Below are 6,000 nucleotides of genomic sequence, written 5' to 3' on the forward strand. Positions count from 1 at the left end.
TGGATATTTTGTGCTGGCTTATGCTGACACCTAGTGGTATGGATGCAAACAAAATTAAACCAGTCACTTACCTTGCCATTGTCGGGTTCATTTAAAGGGTTACCCAAAAATGAAAATTCTGTCATTAATTACTCACCCTCATGTCGTTCCAAACCCGTGAGACCTTCGTTCATCTTCAAAACACAAATTAAGATATTTTTGATGAAATGTGAGAGCTCTCTGACCCTATAGACAGCAACACAACTGAAAAGTTCCCAGACCCAGAAACGTAGTAAGGACATCGATAAAACTGTCCATGTGACATCAGTGGCTCAACTTCAATTTTGCGAAGCTACGAGAATACTTTTTGTGCACAAAGAAAACAAAAGTAAGATAATTTATTCAACAATTCTTCTCCCGCCATTTTGGAGAGTACCACAACGCATGCCAGAACCTAATCAAGGAGTATTTGATTATTTGATCAAAAAGTATTCTCATAGCTTCGCCTAACACACAGACAAACAAGGAGCGTTACACTGGGCCATGTGGCTCAGGAGCAACTGTAACACAATGTTACAATTGCCCCGGATGTTGCAGCCATGATAAAATTTTGTAAGCTAGCTAGCCACGCCCATATTAGCATAGGTTGCTCATGTTAATTTTATCAATAACCTAGAGATAAAATGTATGTACGTTTAAATTTTCAGTCATCTAAACTTTAGACAGCAGAATAAAAATACTGTATATCCAAAAAGGAACTTTCATACCTCAGAATCAGTATTTTGTTAAAAACGTCTGCTGAGGTGATTGTGCTCCTTTTTCACAGGCAGAGAGAGAATCCACTGAGCATGTGCATATTAAATGCCATCACTCTAGCTTGCTTCTGATTGGAGGAATTGAGTGAGTTACAATTGCCCCCTTTTACAATTGCCCCCGGTCTCCCCCTAAATGCTAAATGTCTGTAGGTCTAAGTTTTCAACTTCACTAACAACAGGAAAATCATTCAGCTCCTTCATTTGTTTGTGATTTTTCCACAGCATGTGAAAAAAAAACCAGTGTGAAGCATTACCTTTCAAATAGGTTATAGCTCTTTGCATGTGATTTTTAATCATTTTTAATAAAGTATGGGGATTTGTGTGTGGGGGGGGGGGGTTATGTGTGTGTTTATGTGTTTGTTGGTATTTCTCACTGTTAAATGAATGAATGAGTAAATTGAGTTGAGCGTGTAGCATGAACCTGCTGCTTCAGTCTCTCATCTGTATCACATCTGCTCTGCTGTCGAGTCGATGATAAACTCCTTATCTAATGTTTTCATATTGCGTTATTGATTTTATTTGCATATCAGTAATTTTAATCGTTATTGATGCGTCTGTGTGAACTGAATTAGAGCCAAATCATGTTTATTATTAAGTATATGTTTCCATGACAACAGAGGCAAAGCTAGACCATTATTTGTGCTTTTTAATAAACACTTTCAGATGACTTCACCTCCATCCAAAACTTTTTGTTGCTTACATGGCTAAATAAATTATGTTGTGATTAAAATACAGTTGCAGTATGATACAGACACAAGGTGGCGCTCAGCATCTTGCCATTAACATTACACAGTAAACACACACAAAACAGTGTTTTTGGGTCCGTATTAGAGAAAAATAGACCGAAGTTTGTTATTGCAGTATAAAAGCAAACTTCAAAATATCATTAATACATTCAATGTATTTATTTACCTTGTTGCACATTTTAATTATTTTGCTGTGGGATTCTCCAGAAACGTTGCTGCAGTCAGAGATGTGCTGCTGAAAAGTGTTGAAGTGATTCAGTCACTGCTAAGGGTTAATTATTCTCATCAGAGAGCAGGTTAAGTGTAGTGGGAGAAAAGTATTTCACTACAGCAGTGGATTTCAGTCCTGAGTGTGTCAGATAAGAGACACATCGGACCAGGATTGAAAAACACTGCACTGAAGGATGGAAAAATACTGTAAGTAAGAGTACAGGTAAGAGTAATATAGTACATGTATGTGTTGTAGAGTATATGTAAGTGTTGTATAGTACAGGTAAGAGTCGTGGAGTGTATGTAAGTGTTGTATAGTTTCCATCTCATCCATGCTTTTTCCATCTACTATGAACAATACTATGAACACAGTGTTTTTCGCCTACTATATAGTAGGGAAGGAGACACGAACACATTTACACAGACCCCACAACTTTATTAAAATATATACAGAACCAAAATCCCTATGACTGTACATGAAATGTTATAAAACATTTTGCATAAAAGTATAAAGAATCGTGCACGCATAATCGTACAGGTGTAGATAAACAAAAACAAAGGAAACAGTGACGGTAACAAGAAATCATTGGGCTAAAAGTGACTTAAAAGTGCAAAAAAGAACAGGCGTGTGTCTCAGATATCATCCTCAGTGACCAGGCAGTAAAAATCAGTGCGTGCGGCGTAGTTCCTCGAGCCGAGGTCAGACACGTCTATCTCTGGGGGTTTGGGTTCAGCCGTCACACCTGGATCTGCAGGAAGCACAGGAGCTCTGGAGGGAAGGGTCTTGTAGATGGGCAAATGGAAACCTGTGAAGGAAACACATTTCATATTTACAATTAAATGTTATAATTTATAGGTAAACTTGAAAATACGCAATTTCCTTCAGCTGCTGGTATTTATAGGGCCAAAAAATAAGATGAAATTCTGATAGCTTGTAATGTAAATTTTCATCGTGGCACTCTTGTACACTGAAAAAAATGATTCGTTGAATTTACTAAATTTGTTTAAGGTAAGTGGTTGCAATCAATTTATTTTAGCTACATTTAAATAAACAAATTTAGTTGACTTTCAACATTTTTTAAAATAAATTGTTTGCAACCACTTAAACAAATTTTGTATAATTTTTTTAGTGTAAACGCGCGTCAAAGACTGACAGAAGAGAAGAAATTGTTGAATAAAGTCGTTAATTTTGTTTTGGCAGCAGCTATTTGCACTTTAAATAGCAACAGAGGCTATTTATACTAAGTGCAAATAGCAATACAGTAGATGCTATTTACACTAAGTGCAAATAGCAGTATTTTTTAGCGATGTGCTATTTACTCTAAGTGCAAATAGCTATAGATTCTATTTACACTATGTTAAAATAGCATGATTTTCTGCTATTTATACAACTTATTGCAAATAGTGGCAATTATTTGCACCTTTAGTATTGTAGTACATTATAAAGCAGTATGCAGTAATAACGTATTGAGTGTAAATGATCATTTTAATTCAAATTATTAAACCGATGCCGCCTTATTGGGACAATAAAGCCCTCCCTACACCTACCCTAACCCTACCTGATACTGCATTTTCACCTTTTTGATTATTTCCTTCATTTTTATTGAAAATAATTGCCTTTCTGATGTGATATGAGATTTGAAAAGGGAGAAAAAAAGTTTGGCAAAAGGCGGGGGTCGATCGCTATGCCACTGAAGCTGACGTTCAATGGCCCTCTTTTGTAGTGTTGGCTAGCCCAATCACACGTTGGTGGGCGGAGTTAGTATAAATAGCCTCTGCCAACAAGACGGGCTATTTGCACTACTCCGTTTTGTTTTCTTTGCGCACAAAAAGTATTCTTGTAGCTTCTTAACATTAAGGTTGAACCACTGATGTCACATGGACTATATTAATGATGTCCTTGCTACCTTTCTGGGTCTTGAACTTGTCAGTTGCATTGCTGTCTATGGAGGGTCAGAAAGCTCTCGGATTTCATCAAAAATATCTTAATTTGTGTTCCGAAGATGAACGAAGGTCTTACAGGTTTGGAACAACATGAGAGTGAGTAATTAATGACAGAATTTTCATTTTTGGGTGAACTATCACTTTAAAGGAAGCGTAATCCAGATCAAATGTCGCTGTTGGAATGAAACTGAATGGAGATAAACTGAACATGCACATTTCGTACCCAGGTCTCCTGCGGGATCGGGGTCCGGTCTGCAGTCCAGGTAATCGGGCTGCTGCGTGAGCATGGGATCTTTATCGCCCTGCAGCAGAGTCTGCGGATCGCCGGCAGATTCCCTGTGAAACCTCACCTTAAGCGGCATCGCCAGTGCCAGCTCCTTCCAGAAGCCTGAAGAAGGGGTCTGTGGGAAGGGAATGAGAATGATTAGGCTTGTTTAACCCCAAATCTCTCGGATGTATTGAGCACTGCGAGGGTCTGACCATGGAGTGTGCGCCCCAGGTGAGGGTCGTGATTCGGGGCTGGTGTTGTCTCAGCTGATGACTGATGTCCTGGCTCATTTGCTTCTGCTGCGACTGAAATATGATGAAGATGGGCTTCCTCGACAGCTCCATCAAGTGCCACAAACCCTGCCTGAACATGAAACAGCATCTAACATTAAAGCATCTAACATCTAACAGCATCTAACATTTAAGAAACAAACGCTCATATGTTTCTTAAAAACTATGAAAATATATTTTAAAAACATCTAAGAAGAAAATTTAATAATAATGTAGGGTGGGACCTCATTTTACTCTCTCAAATTTGATTTGATCATAAGAGTGTGAGAACATGTTAGGTCACTATTATTGGTTAATATTATTCTTCCCGCCCACATGGCTTTGGTTAAATCAACGGAAGAGAAAAGTTGTTTCAGAGTCAGAGAAAGTTTTTATATTTTGTTAAAAGCTTGTTTCATAATGAAATGATCGTGAAAGATTTTCACCGCAAAACATATTTCTTTACACTAATCATGCACAATAAGATATTTATTAATTCCAAAAAGAATACAATAATATATTTATTAATTAAAAAAGGGAAAAAGAAATAAAAAAGGATGAATTTTAATGTTATTTACTAGTTTGATTTGAAAATAAATTCATTAAATTGATCAAAAAAGAATCCTGGAATAAATGTATCACAATGTTCCACAAAAATATGAAGCAACACAACTATTTTCAATTGAATTATGAATTATGCAATGTGAAATATACATAAGATGACATATTTATTAATTAAGAAAGGAATACAGATTACAATTAATTTAGATCTCTTGCTATTTATACTTTTAATGTTTTGTCAGTACATATAAATCAACAACACATTGTAAAATGTGTCTTTTTAGTTATGGCCACTGAAGCTAAGTACTGTATATATATATATTCAGCCGGCGACAGCGACTAATGTTCATCAGCAGCTCTGCAGATGGCTCTGAAGATGACACACACATAATATAAATCATCTGCTTTCAAATTTTCTACAGGTTTATTTCTTTATACTCTCTAATACAAGCTTGTCTAACTTAAAGGGTTAGTTCACCCAAAAATGAAAATTATCCCACAAATTACTCACCCTCAAGTCATCCTAGGTGTATATGACTTTCTTCTTTCAGACGAATCCAGTCGGAGTTATATAAAAAATTGTCTTTGATGTTTCAAGCTGTTTCATGGCACTCAGCAGGTGTTGCAGTGCTTCATTCCAAAAGAAGTTAAATAAAAAGCGCTCCTCCATTAAAAAAAATGTCTCACACGGCTCCGGGGGGTGAACAAAGGCATCCTGTAGCAAATCGATGCGTTTTTGTAAGAAAAATATCCATATTCAAAACGTAATAATCACTTTAATCTAGCTTGCGCCAACAGTCCTACACGGAAGCAGTTCCGGGCGGGTGATGTATGAGGTCAGCGTTGCGCATGCACCGGTGAGTCTCGTGAAAACCAACGTTTGTTAACAGGAGTTAAAAGTTTCCTTACTTTAGCAAAGGAAAACCAGTCTCCTCTTGGCTTATATCGAAATCCTCTGACATTCTTCTTTACAAATCCTCGTTTTGTACTTCTAATAAGTGACCGTTGTTTTGTTTTGATCTCTCCGCGTGCGTCACTTCTGAGCGGCGCAAAGCCGAACTCATACATCATTCCCCCGGAACTGCTTCCGTGTACAACAGTGAGTGCAAGCTACATTAAAGTGATTATTACGTTTTGAATATGGATGGCCTACAGGAGGCCTTTGTTCACCCCCCGGAGCCGTGTGAGACACTTTTTTATGGATGGGC

General features: G+C 37.4%; 1 pseudogene; it reads right to left on the reverse strand.

Annotated features, from left to right (window-relative positions):
• Positions 1-2,169: 2,169 nt before the first annotated feature.
• The window catches only part of LOC107751271 (single Ig IL-1-related receptor-like), a 10,214-nt pseudogene continuing 6,383 nt past the window's right edge, over positions 2,170-6,000 (reverse strand).

The sequence above is a fragment of the Sinocyclocheilus rhinocerous genome, unplaced genomic scaffold, assembly GCF_001515625.1.
Source record: "Sinocyclocheilus rhinocerous isolate Xijiao unplaced genomic scaffold, SAMN03320098_v1.1 scaffold872, whole genome shotgun sequence".
Classification (NCBI taxonomy): Eukaryota; Metazoa; Chordata; class Actinopteri; order Cypriniformes; family Cyprinidae; genus Sinocyclocheilus; species Sinocyclocheilus rhinocerous.